At 43.1% G+C, this 13967-nt stretch overlaps 1 protein-coding gene across 1 annotated transcript in view; it reads left to right on the top strand.

Annotated features, from left to right (window-relative positions):
- LOC121291833 (proto-oncogene tyrosine-protein kinase LCK-like) overlaps nt 1-13967 on the top strand; it is a 142288-nt gene that overhangs the window by 68294 nt on the left and 60027 nt on the right. The gene's annotated exons all lie outside the window — the stretch shown is intronic.

Genomic DNA, 13967 nt, shown 5'->3' with positions numbered 1-13967 from the left:
CAGCTTAAGTGAGTGGGCAAAAATGTGGCAGATGGAAAATAATGTGGGGAAGAGTGAGGTTATACACTTTGGCAGGAAGAATAGAGGAGCTGAATATTATTTAAATGGAGAAAGACTGCAGAAAGCTGCAGCACAGAGGGATTTGGAGGTCCTCGTGCATGAATCACAAAAAGCTAGCATACAGGTTCAGGTAATAGGGAAGGCAAATAGAGTGTTCGCCTTTACTTCAAGGGGAATGGAGTATAAAAATAGGGAAATCTTGCTAAAACTATACAAGGCAATAGCTAGACCACCCCTAGAATACTGTGAACAGTTTTGGTCCCCTTATCTAAGGAAAGATATACTGGCATTGGAGGCAGTCCAAAGAAGGTTCACTAGGTTGATTCCGGGTATGGAGGGATTTTCTTATGAGGAGGGATTGAGTAGGTTGGGCATGTGCTCATTGGAGTTTAGAAGAATGAGAGGCGACCTTATTGAATATAAAAGATTCTTGGGGGCTTGACAGGGTAGATGCTGAGAGGTTGTTTCCTCTTGTGGGAATGTCTCGGACCAGAGGGCATAATCTCAGAGTAAGGAGGTGCCCATTTAAAACAGAGATAAGGAGGAATTTCATCTGAGGGCAGTGAATCTGTGGAATTCTTCACCGCAGAGGGCTGTAGAGGCTGCGTTGTTAAGTATATTCAAGGCTGAGATAGACAGATTTTTAATCAGTAAGGAATTAAAGGTTATGGAGAAAAGGCAGGAAAGTGGAGTTGAGGATTATCAGATCAGCCATGATCTCATTGAATGGCGGAGCAGACTCGATGGGCCGAATGGCCTCCTTTTGCTCCTACAGCAACAGCAGGATCAGGAACAACATGATTGATAGACAGGGTGGGGAGAAAGAGGTCCAACCCAAACCTCTCTTCACAGTTTTAATCTCCAAGTCAACTGAGCCTGGCTGGTATGAGTGTCTGTGGGTGTGAGCCTGGCTCACTTCCAGTCTCCAGGTTCTCACTTACCCTCACCCCCACATACCTACACATACACCCACTCACACTCTGATGCCCATCTTAATTTTTTAAAAATTAGTAATTAATAATCAATTTATTGTTTTGACTGTCTTTTGCTCAGCAAGTTGTTTTCTTTATACCTCAACTTTTTTTTTAAATTCTCGTTTAATGTTGTGTCAAATCTTATCTTTCCAAAATTTGCTCTTTGGCCCCTTGAGTGAGAAAAATATTGAAATGTGGCCCCTCACAAAGAGGTTGGTCAAACCTGATCTCATTCATGGTTCATGTTAATATTTTAGAGGTAACTTTTAGTTCTGGGAGGATTAAAGTTTAAATGTAGAAAATGGGGTAAATGCAACTAAAGCAGGTTGGAGACTATCACACACAAAAGGTTGGTACTGTGTTGACTTAAGGGGTTAACAGCTCGGAAAGTAAGATCATAAAACAGCAGGTGAGCTTGCTTAGTTGGAGAGCTGGAGACATGATGTCTGTATTGCTTGCAAAGAAGTGCAGTCCAGAGAGATGTTTTGGGAGTTAGAGCTAAATTAGTTAAAAAGCATTCAGTGAATCCTGAAAGACTACATCTTCATGGAGATGGGTGGAGCTTAAGAAAGTTCACTGGTTTCAATTGATCAGAGTGTTCTACTACAGGGGAAGAGGCTCCTTGCTGAAAAGGTGTTACTGATAGCAGGTACCAGGCAGTTGGGGCTCATCAATGCCTGGGAAGCTGGGAAGATGGTGGAAGATTGCTGGTTTCATGCTGGAGAGGGTTAAGGTTCAGAAGAAGCCCTGGGAGTTGGTTATAGCTCAGTGAAGCCAGGAGACTGGAGTTCAGAGAAACCAGGGGCAGTCCTAGCGTAATGAAGCTAGCAGTCAGTGAAAGAGTTGGAAATGTGTCTGTATTTAGATGCAAGAGCACAGCTTTGTGAATCCTGTGGAACACAATCTCAGGAGGAGAGTAGTCGGCGAGACAGTTTGAGGCGGAGTGGCTTTTGAGGGAATTTAGAGACTAGATCTTCAGAAGTGAAGAGTTGAAATTGTCCATGAGGGAGAGTTTTAATGTGATAGTATGACTCTCAGTGGTTGCTGATGTCTGGGTGGATTGCTGACAAATCTATGGGAACCGTCTTGGCCACATCTGCCATTTAATGTGCAGTGTGATGTGTTTGACCACGGTTTTCCTGTTAATTCATATTTACTTCATATCTAATTCATATTAGGTGAATATGGTGGTGTAGTGATAATGTCACTGCACTAGTAAGGCAGAGGCCTAGCCCAGTGCTCTGGGGACATGAGTTCAAATCCCACCATTGCAGTTGGTGGAATTTAAATTCAATTAATAAGTCTAGAATTGAAAGCTAGCCTCAGTAATGGTGACATGAAACTATCATTGATTGTTGCAAAAGCCCATCTGGTTCACTAATGTCCTTTAGGGAAGGAAATCTGCCATTCTTACCCTGGTCTGGCCTACATGTGACTCCAGACACACAGCAATGTGGTTGATGCTTAACTGCCCCTCTGAAATGGCCGGGCCGGGTAAGCCATCAGTTCAAGGGGCAATTAGGGATGGACAACAAATGCTGGCCTTACCAGCAATGTCCATATTCCATGAAAGAATTTTAAAAAAACTCACGTTAATTCTAAATGTTAGAGTATAGATATTGTAAATTGTTTTACTTTTCTGACTTTCTGTAGTAAAGTTGATTTTGTTTGTTTAAAACCATGGAATCTTGTGGTTTTATTCTCCTTGTGGGTAACTGGGATTTCAAACTTTGTCAACTTTAAACAAAATGACTGGGCCCTAACTGGATTGCAACACCTCACTGGAGATTTCAATATTATGAAGGGGATTGTCAAAATTTATTCAGAAGTTGTTCACTACATTGAAAACCTGATATGAGAGATCACCAGCTAACAACTAGACAATTATTGAGCTGTTGCTGATGATGGTGTGAGATAATTCACCAGACAAAGCCTGTGAAACAGAATAACTCCGAGACAGCCAGGAAGAACTTGAAGAATGGCTGTGAAATTGACAAATAAATTTCACTATAGAGTCAGATGGTGCACTTTGGTAGGAAAAAGAGGCCACATATTCCTGGAAAATTAAAGGCAGGATTTTTCAGATGGTGGGGTTTCCTGCCCCCACCACCTAAAGGGTTGAGGAGGAACAGACCCCTGCCAATCACAACAGCCCGATGGCTATTTAATTCCCTGAGGAGCTTTAATTGGCTGGAGACAAGACATCCACTTCTCAGCCTGGTGCAAGTCTCGCCTTAGAGAGCTGCCAGCCAATCACAATTGCATGTTAGTTTAGTAAAAGGGTCCTTAAAAAAACATCAAGGTGTGATAAAGACTACACAATATTGACTCCAACAAAGCTGAACAGTCGTGACTTGTTTGCCCGATTTTGATCTATTGGCAGCAACAAGTTGTAGCCTAGCTCAATTTTGTTTTATTCATTTACAGGATGTGGGCATCACTGGCTGGGCCAGCATTTATTGCCCATCCCATTTGAGTCAATGAGCCTCTCACCTCTGAGCCAGGAGGTTGTGGGTTTGAACTCCTCACAAGAAGACTTGAATTATGGCCTAAGGTAAAGCACCATTAGAGTATTGAGGGGCTATCGCTTGTCAAAGGTTTCATCCTTTGATTGAGATGGTAAACCAAGGCCTTGTGGGCTTCCTCTGCTGTCACAGGTTGTTTATTAACGATACAGTTCCAAGTTTCAGAGAGCTTTCTGATTTCCTGTTTACTGCTCTTCTCTCAGCCAATATCACCAGAAAGAAATAGATTAACTAGTCTGTAATGATATTGATGCTTATAGGATTTTGCTTTGTGCAAAACAACTGCTGAATAACACCACTGATCATACCTAAGTGTCTGGGTATGTAGTAAGGGGCTATATGAGAGCAAGTATTTCTCCTTCTTTAAACCCGTTGAACTCACGCCAAGATCTAATCCAGTGAAATGAATGAGTTGAAGTCAGTAGCTCATGTGAGTACTTGACTCAGTGATGAATTTTCCATTGTTTAAAGCTCCGGTTTCTTGATAAATTGTGAAGTCTGGCTTCTTAAAAATTTGAACCTGATTCCCCTAATGGCTCAGTGCACACATGAGGGATTTAGTTCCAAAAATTGTTAACGATCTAGCTGGATCACATGCCTGCACTAGGATAGCTGATCTCAGGAGCAATTACAAGAAAATGAGTGATTGAAGAGTTTTAGACTTGAATGTAGGAGGGTTGATCACTAAGTTCATGGATGGCACGGAAATTGGTGGGATGATAAATAGTGAGGAGGCTATCCTTAGATTACAGGAGGATATAGACAGGCTGGTCAGATGGGCTGATCAGTGGCAAACAGAATTTAATCTGGATAAATGTGAGGTGATGCACTTGGGCAGGACAAACAAGGCACGGGAATACACGATGAATGGTAGGACCCTGGGAAGTATCGAGGATCAGAGGGACCTTGGTGTGCATGTCCACCAGTCCCTTAAGGTAGCGGGACAGGTAGATAAGGTGGTTAAGAAGGCATATGGGATACTTGCCTTTATTAGCTGAGGCTTAGAATATAAGAGCAGGGAGGTTATGCTGGAACTGTATAAAACGCTGGTTAGGCCATAGCTAGAGTATTGCATGCAGTTCTGGAATCCGCATTATAGGAAGGATGTGATTGCACACGAGAGAATGCAGAGGAGATTTACCAGGATGTTGCCTGGGCTGGAGAGTTTTAGTTATGGGGAGAGATTGGATAGACTGGGGTTATTTTCCCTGGAGCAGAGGAGATTGAGGGGGGACATGATAGAGGTGTATAAAATTATGAGGGACATAGATAGGGTAGACAGGAAGGAACTTTTCCCCTTGGTGGAGGGATCAATAACCAGGGATGGGGCATAGATCTAAGGTAAGGGGCAGGAGGTTTAAGGGGATGTGAGGAAGAAATTTTTCACCCAGAGGGTGGTGGGAATCTGGAACTCACTGCCTGAAAGGGTGGTAGAGGCAGAAACCCTCATAACATTTAAAAGTATTTGGATGTGCACTTGCCATGCCAAGGCAGACAAGGCTATGGGCCTAGTGCTGGAAAATGGGATTAGAATAGTTAGGTACTTGTTTGACTGGTACAGTCTCGATGGGCTGAAGGACCTTTTTCTGTGCTGTATGACTCTATATAAGTGATATCCTCTTCTGGTTAATGCTATGTGAATCCCAGGATCAAATCCTTTCCATTGCATTCCCTCCGGCACCTCAATATGTACATGCTGTGTGTGGTAATGTCACTTGGATTATTTGCAGGAGGTTTATGACATCACTTCAACCTGAAAGGAATTTGACCAGGACAGAAATATAAGGAAATAACAGTGTATCTCTATGATATGCTTTCAATTAGAGAATTTTTTTCTGAAACATTAATTATTAATACTACTTACAAGTTGCTCAATTCAGCAGCTATTGGCAATAACTGAAGTCATGTAGATGATACTGAAAACAACTGTAAACATTGTTCTTCTATAAAGCATTCACATAAGAGGAATTTACAATGGAAGTATTTACATTTTATAAATTGAATAAATTCTGTACAGATGCAAAACTGGTCTTTATTTGATTTGTAATATACATTCATCAGGACAAGCGCTTTAAAAGTCTCAGTAAGTTTATTGAGTTTTGCCTGATTGTGAGGCAAGTAAAGTCCGTGTTCTCTGCTGAATTAGTTGATCTTGATTCAGCTCTGTGCTTGTTACATTGGGTCTCCATGTTCCTGATCAGGGAGGGGAGAATTCTTGATTGCTGTGCAGTCAGTCTCGCTGAAGTGCATTTGTGTGGCATTAGTTCAGGACTGAATTTGATACATTAGTCAAGAAGACATTGACATTTCATTTCAAGGATCATTTATAAAGAATGCCTAAAGGGTTAACTGCTAGAGGGTAACCGCACCTCAGCAAGGAATCCAAGTTTCTATGAGAGGAGGAGAGGAAATTGGCAAGAATAAAACCAAGGAGAAATATTTACTTGAGTATAGTTGGCTGCAATACCATATTCCTTCAATATCACCCTAGACCTTACTGCAGCCGTGATTGAAATTGGAATATTTGCACTTCTGCTGCCAATAAATCCACCAACATGCCACATGATCATTTGGCATTAATGTTGCCATTTCCCAGATTAAACATTCAAATTATTGCCAGGTGATGGCCTTCCTTTGTCTGCAAAAATAACAGAGCGTAAAGGGGTGATGGAGCCTGGCCAAGTAGTTTGCAGGGGGGAATCTAATGTTCTGCAGTTCACTTCCATGGTTATTGAGGATTGTATTCACACCATGTAAAAGATGTGACAGCCTTCTGATAATTTATTTCAGTAGAACACAGTTAGCTCCACTGAGATTTAAAATAGTAAAATTGTTGCATGTGAAGTACTATGGTATCTTGTTAAGAGATGTGATAATGTGCTATAAAAGTGTAAATTCTACCTTTCAGCTTGCCTGTCCCCACCCTCGCACAATTCCCAGTGTTGGATACCTCGATCAGGCATCCACTGGAAGCCCACACGGTTTGCTTGCTGCGTTCCCCTCGTGATGAGCCCCTGCCATTGGTTTAATACAATTGACAGTGGCATGAGACCCTTCAATGGACATTAGGTGTTTGCCCACTTAAGGGCCTCAGTTGGCGCTGTGGCAGGAATGCTGTCCACAGGCTTAATCGGGGTGAAGGTGGGAAGGCAGCTGGGTCCCACCCACCACACTCCTGCCTGATTTAAATGCCCTCCCTGCCATTAAACTCACCATGGCGGAGACATTAAATTCCCATCCATTATGTTTTTAAAGGAAAAGGCTCTCTTTTGAAGCATGAACAAGATTCACCAGTTAATAGGCTGTTTGCTTAATCCCTTTAGAGAAATACTGAACCCCTACTTGCTGATAGCCCCAGGAGACCTTGGCTCTCACAATGTCAAACTGCATACCACAACATCCCAAGAAGTGAAAAGGCCTATTGCACCACATTACCTGTAAAATGTTATCATTTTAACCTGTGATATAAAATCATAAGGTCTGACTGCTTGATTGGCACCCCATTCACCACCTTACACATTCACTTATAACATCTGTTATGAAAGTCAACTCACTCTAACCTTGAGAGCGGAGGTCAGGAACTTCAACGCCTGACTGACCTCGGAGCTTTTGCAGGAGCAGGCTGCTCGTGTGCAGTTCTGCAACTTCTATGTTCCAAGGCACCTGTGTAGGAAGGAAATGGCATGAAAACCTGGGTCAGGTGACTGGGAACAGAGTGCCAAGGAAGACTATTGCTCCACATTACTTGGCGCAGGATAGGGAGGGATCCTAAAAGGAAGTCCCAGGTAGGGACAGAGACAGGTCCCTTTTTAAGTTGAGGTAAAAAATAGAGGAACCAGGAAACAGGCTCCAAACAGGGAAAGGACTACGGGTAGCAGACTCTAAGTGAAGATGGCTAAAGGGAAGTCCTGGTAATTGAAGAGGACTCAGGAGAAGTCCTAAAGATCCAAGGAGGCAGTTGAAGGTTGGTGACTCCATCCCGTGGGCTACTGGTGTGAAGGTAACCCTTTGGAACAGTAGTGTTCTGCTTGGCTCGGCTGAGGAGTTGAAGTTGCGCTTGCAGTTGTGCTTGAGTGCACACTTGGGAATCCAGGGGAACAGGATCTCTGAGACCAGATTGAAATCCTCCTGAGGTGGGCTGTTGAGGATGTTGTCTGAGTTGGAGCAACCTTTGGGGAGAATTTCCACATTAGAACTTTGAAGATGAAGATTGGAATCCCTCATGAGAGAGAGAGTGAGGGAATCAGTGAGATTGGTTGATTCAGTGTTTACTGATGTCTGGGTGGGTTGTTGAGAAATCTATGGACTCTGCCTTAGTCGCATCTATCATTTATTGTGTGGTATGTTTGACCACAGTTTACCTGTTAATTCATATGTACCTCCTATTAAATCTGAATGTTAGAATATAAGATAGACATTGTAAATTGCATTATCTTTCTGACCTCGTGTGGTAAAGTTTATTTTTGTTTGTCCAAAGCCTTGTGGAATCCTGTGGCTTTATTAACTTAACAAGTGTCTTGAATCTCAAACTGTCTACTTTAAACAAAACATTTTTTGTCCTTAACCGGGTCTGTGGTATTTATGGATTTTAGTGTGTAATATACCTAAGAATAATGCTTGTTAAGAGATGTCACATGATCTTTAGTACCCAACAGGAGAGTAGCATGGGCTACCTCAGTAGTTAGTAGTGCAGAGATAGAGTCTGAGTTGAAAGCACACATGTGGTTACTGCTGAGTACCTTTGTAAATAAAGTTTCCACCTAAGAAGTGTTTGCTGATCAACTCTATCAATAACACCAACTCGGCCACCACTCACAACAAACTGGCAATGAGGATATAACAGGTAACATTTTACCCCCATTGCGGGGGGAGGGGGGGAGTGCGGGAGCGAGCTTGTGGGGGTAGCCCACTGATCGCCTCCGATTGGGGACAGGCCGCCATTTTTCGTGGGCGGGCCAAATAAGACCCACCCAGCGTGATGTCCGCACGGAAGCGCTGTGCACTCCCTGTGCAGCCGTGGTGGGGGAATGCCAACTGCAGGTGTGCGCTCCTTCACGCGCATGCACTCTGGTCTTCCTCAGTCTAAGTGCTGCCTCAGGGAGATCGGTTCCCAAAGTGAAAGAATTATTCTGTCAAACTTCATTTGCCATCCATGTCGCCTCATGCGACAATGTCACATGAGTTGGGACATGGACATAACTTTAAATAAAAGTGAATCTTAATTTTTTAATTCAGTCATGAAACTTCATCCCGCCGACGGATGAGGTTTCATGCTTTTTCAGGTGGCCGCCAGTGCTCCCGGCCTACCCGCTGACCTTAAGGTTGGACGGGCAGGTCCACTGATTGGTTTAATTATTTTTTGAATGGCCTCAATAGGCCGTTGACAGGTCGGCAGGTGCACAGCTGACTCGGCGGCGCCCCCCACCAAGCTGAAAATGCAAATGACGTGGGACGACAACGGGAGTTCCGCCTGATGTCATTTTGCGCGTCGGCGAGCTGGCCCCACCTCCCGCTCACCGGGAAAATTCTTTGCAACAAGTTTAACAAAAGAAATCAAGTGAAATGAAATCCGCACTGTGCCTCACCCAATAATTGTAAGTAGAAGTTCCATTTGAATCAACAAAGTAATCCCCCCTCAATGTGGCAATTCCAAAGAATTGATCCTTTCAATCCAGCCACGGACGATTGGTCTCATTACACTAATTGCCTCACTTTCTTTTTCCAAGCAAACAAGATTACAGGGGAAGAGAAGAGGTGAGCAATCCTTTGGTACATGTGGGAATAAAGCCTACAGCTTGATTTGAAGTTTGACAGCACCCAGTGCCCCAGATTTGAAAAATTTTGATGAATTGGTGGACCTCATGAATGGTCATTATCAACCAAAGCCCTCAGTAACGATGCAAATGTTCAAGTTTAACTTGAGAAATAGACCCCTCGGGGAGACAGTTGCATGTATTGTGGCAAGTTTGAAATTGTTAACAGAACATTTGAGTTCAGTACAACTCTGAACGACATGCTCAGAGATCGTTCAGTGTGTGGTATGAATGAGGACACGATTCGGAAGAGATTATTGTCTGAAGTGAATTTGGATTTCAAGAAGGTGCTAGAGAGAGCGCTGGCCATGGAAAGCACAGTAAGAGATTCAAAAGCCATACAGGGTGTACAAAATGGCACTGACCTCCACTTCAGGCGAGAAGCCTCAGCCAAAAAGAGCGTGAAAATGCAAGATTCTGACGAGAAGCAGGAAATGAGAAAAATTGAATTAGCAGCAAAAACGAAGAATAATTTCAATAGAAGTGGAAAGAAGCTGCCTTTTAATGATTGGCAGTTTTAAAAAAAAAATCGAATGTTATTTTTGTCACAGAAATGGACATATAATGAGGCAGTGCAAGGAAAGGGTCAAGCAGGCTTTTAAACAAAAGGAAAAAACCCAGTGAGATCTACAGCGTAGAAGAGCCTGAATCAACAAATTCATATAGTTACTCATTGCTTAAACTGAAAGTTAGAAAGACAGAACCAATACTTGTAACAGTGGAAGTAAACGGCAAACCTGTTAAAAATGGAAGTGGACATGGGATCTTCCGCTAAGGTAATTGAGGAACATACCTTCAGATATCTGAATAATGGGGAACATCAGTTAAATTTAGGAGAAACAGCCGCCCAATTAGAAACAAACACAGGTGAAGACATTCAGGTGTAAGTAGAAAAACTGCCCATTATGGAAGACAATCAGCAAAGCGACCCTTGATGGGGTAGCAGGCGAGGGACTAAGCCTCCTGGGGTGAAACTGGCTAAGGGGGATTAAGTTAGAATGGGCTGAAATATTCCCAGTTGAGAGAAAGTGGGTTACCAGGGCTACTTTGAAAGTACACCACAGTCTTCAAGAATGAACTTGAGAAGATCCAGGGGCTGCATGCAAAAATTCATGTGGAGCCACAGGCAACCCCCCACCAATTCATGAAGGCGAGACCAGTGCCTTACGGTCTGCAAGAAAAAGTCAACACCAAACTGGACAGACTAGAAAAACTGGGCATTATACAACCTGTACAGTTCTCAGAATGGGCAGCACCCAGAGACCCTGTCCTTAAATCCTACCAAAGTATCTGAATTTGTGGAGACTACAAATTGACTGCAAATAAAGCAGCTAAGCTAGACAGGCACCCCATTCCAAAAATTGAAGACCTGCATGCCAAGCTGGTAGGAGGAACCACCTACACAACTTGATATGAGTCATGCTTATCAACAACTAGAGTTGGATAATGCCTCCCAGGCACTTGTCACAATTAATACCCACAAAGGCATGTACCAATATACTCGAATGCCTTTCAGCGTCTCCTCAGCTTGCGCCCTCTACCAAAGAACGATGGAAAGTTTACTGCAGGGACTGCCCCAGGTTGTAGTCAATTTAGATGATGTTTTGGTGATAGGGTTCACTGACAAAAGAGCATTTGGCAAACCTTAATCTTAATGTTTCTTGCAATCTGGAGTGTGTCTAAAAAAAGAAAAGTGCACATTCCAAGCGAGGGAGGTAATCTATTTGGGTCACCGGGTAGATTCACAGGACCTCCACCCAGTTGAGGAGAAAGTGAGAGCTATAAGAGGCACCTGCACCAAAGAACGCCTCAGAGCTCAAATCAGTCCTAGGAATGATCAACTATTATGGGTGGTTCTTATCCAATTTGTCTACAGTGCTGGCCACCCCTGCTCTACTCAAAGAACCAACATTGGTTTTGGGAGGCACCCCAGAAAGAAACTTTCATAAAAGTGAAGCAATTGTTACACTCGTCCAATCTATGAGTGCATTATGACTAGATGAAAGAATTGGTGCTGACATGTGACGCATCTTCCTACGGAGTGGGAGCAGTGCTCTCTCATTGGATGGACGATGCCATGGAATAGCTATTGGTTATGTATCAAGAACACACACCACAGCAGAAAAGGGATACTCGCATATAGAGAAAGAAGGCCTGTCCATCATCTTTTGGTGTCAAGAAATTTCAGCAGTAACATACACGGCCGCATTTTACAATCATTTCAGACCATAAGCCATTGCTGGGATTGTTTAGTGAGGACAAGACTATACCACCCACAGCCTCAGCAAGAATACAACAATGGGCTTTACTCCTGGCAGCAAACGAATACATTTTCATACACAGGCCTAGAAATCAAATCACAAAACGCCGATGCTCTTAGTCATTTGTCTTTACTAGAAAATGTTGAAGATGTCCCAGTTCCATTGGAACTTATTAAGTTTCTTAGATTCCTTGCCAGTGTGTGCTTGACAGATCAAAGGCTGGATGAGTCGGGACCCGGTCCTATCTCAAGTGCAAGAACAAGTTGCTTCATGGTTGGTCACAGGAGCCCGTATCTGATGAAATGAAACTGTACTTCAACAGAAGACATGAAATAACCAGCCAGGATGGCAAATTATTGTGGGAAGTACGAGTGATAGTTCCTCCAAAGGGAAGGGAGCCTCTTTTAATTGAACTACGCAGTGCCCATCCAGGAATTTCCCAAATGAAGACCATAGCACGCAGCTATCTATGGCTTGGGCTGGGTGGTGAAATAGAGTTTGGTGAAGAATTGTGTGCAATGTCAGCAACTGCAAAAGTTGCCTTCAACAGCTCCATTACACCCTTGGGAATGGCCAGGAAAACCATGGGTGCGGTTACACATTGACTATGGACGTTTCATGGGAACAATGTTTCTGCTCATTGTTGATGCCCACTCAAAATGGATGGACATATGAGGTGAAGTCATCAACGTCTTCTGCTACAATTGAGAAGCTACGTCAAAGTTTTACCAGTCACGGGCTACCGGAAGTGGTCGTTCCTGATAATGGCACGGCATTTACAGGTGCTGAGTTTCAATGGTTTATCAGCCTTAACTGTATCACTCGTTTAAAAAAAAAACTTCACTGCATCACCCCTCCTCAAATAGACTGGCCAAAAGTGTGGTTCAAACATTCAAGGCAACCATGAAAAAGCTAACTGGAGATTCCTTAGCAACCAAGCGAGCACATTTCTTTTCCATTATAGGACCACCCCTCGTGCAACAACAGGTGTCACACCTGCGGAGTTATTGTTGAAACACCGTCTCAGGACAAGATTGAGCTTTATAATGCCGAATTTAGAGGAGAAGATGGAAAGGAGTCAGGGAAGCCAGAAAATCAGACATGACTGGCATAGTCATGAGAGGAAATTTACCATAGGAGAGCTGATTATACATGAAGAACTTCGGAGAAGGACCAAAGTGGCTACCAGGTGAAATAAGTGCAGGGACTGGACCACTATCTTACCACTTGGAGGTGGAAGGCTGGGTAATATGGGGACATGTGGATCATTTAAGGGAGGGAGAAACAAATCACCAAGAATTGATTCCACCAGTGACCGTGACCGGGTCTACATTTCCTTTTGAGGGCACTGAATCCAGTATAGACATGTCTGATGTTCCTGTAAGATTTGAGGACACAGGACTGCAAGTGCCCATGAAGCACCTCATGTTCAGGCAACTCTGGAAAAGGGGGTTCCTGACAAAGAATCTGTAGTTGTAGAGCTGAGACATTCTACACTCATCAGGAAACCACCTGAAAGACTGAACTTGTAAGTTACTTGCCCAGTATAAATACTTTGTTGTCTTGAGAAATTTGTACTTGTAAATATAAAATGTCTATCCAATTAAAGAGTGAGGGATGTGGTAATTATAGTTTTCTTTAATGTGTAATATACCTTTTAAGAATAATGCTTGTTTAGGAAGATCGCATGATCCTTAGTACCCAATAGGAGAGTAGCACAAGCTACCTCTGTCGTTAGTAGTGCAGAGATAGAATTTGAGTTGAAAGCACACATGTAGTTGCTGCTGAGTACCTTTTGTAAATAAAGTTTCCACCTGAAGAAGTGTCTGCTGATCAACTCTATCAATAATACCAAGTCAGCCACCATTCACAATGGGGTCCTACCAAAAACTTGGGGGTCTGGCCTAGCATTAAAACACATCTACAAGATGCACTGCAGCAACTGATCAAGGCTCCTTCGATAGCACCTTGCAAAGCCGAGCTGGGGATGCAGGGGAACACCACCACCTGCAAGTTCCTTTTAAGTCACAGACTAAAATGACTAGGAACTGTACCTCCATTCCCTTTATTGTAGCTGGGTCAAAATCCTGGAACTCCTTCAAGAAGATTGCTCACCACCACCTTCTCAAGGGCAATTAGAAAGAGGCAATAAATACTGGCCTAACTAGCAACACCCACATCCCATGAATGAATAAAATGAAGTAAGCTCATCTCCGTGTAAGCCTGTTTAAATGTATTGATATTTACTTTATGTTCTGAAGGCTGCAGGATAGCAATCCAAGGATGTAATAATAGTTTTGATTTTCTATCTTGTTATTTTGATGTCGAAGTTCC

Source organism: Carcharodon carcharias, chromosome 19 (assembly GCF_017639515.1).
Source record: "Carcharodon carcharias isolate sCarCar2 chromosome 19, sCarCar2.pri, whole genome shotgun sequence".
Lineage (NCBI taxonomy): Eukaryota > Metazoa > Chordata > Chondrichthyes > Lamniformes > Lamnidae > Carcharodon > Carcharodon carcharias.
This window is presented reverse-complemented; position numbering and strand designations above follow the sequence as displayed.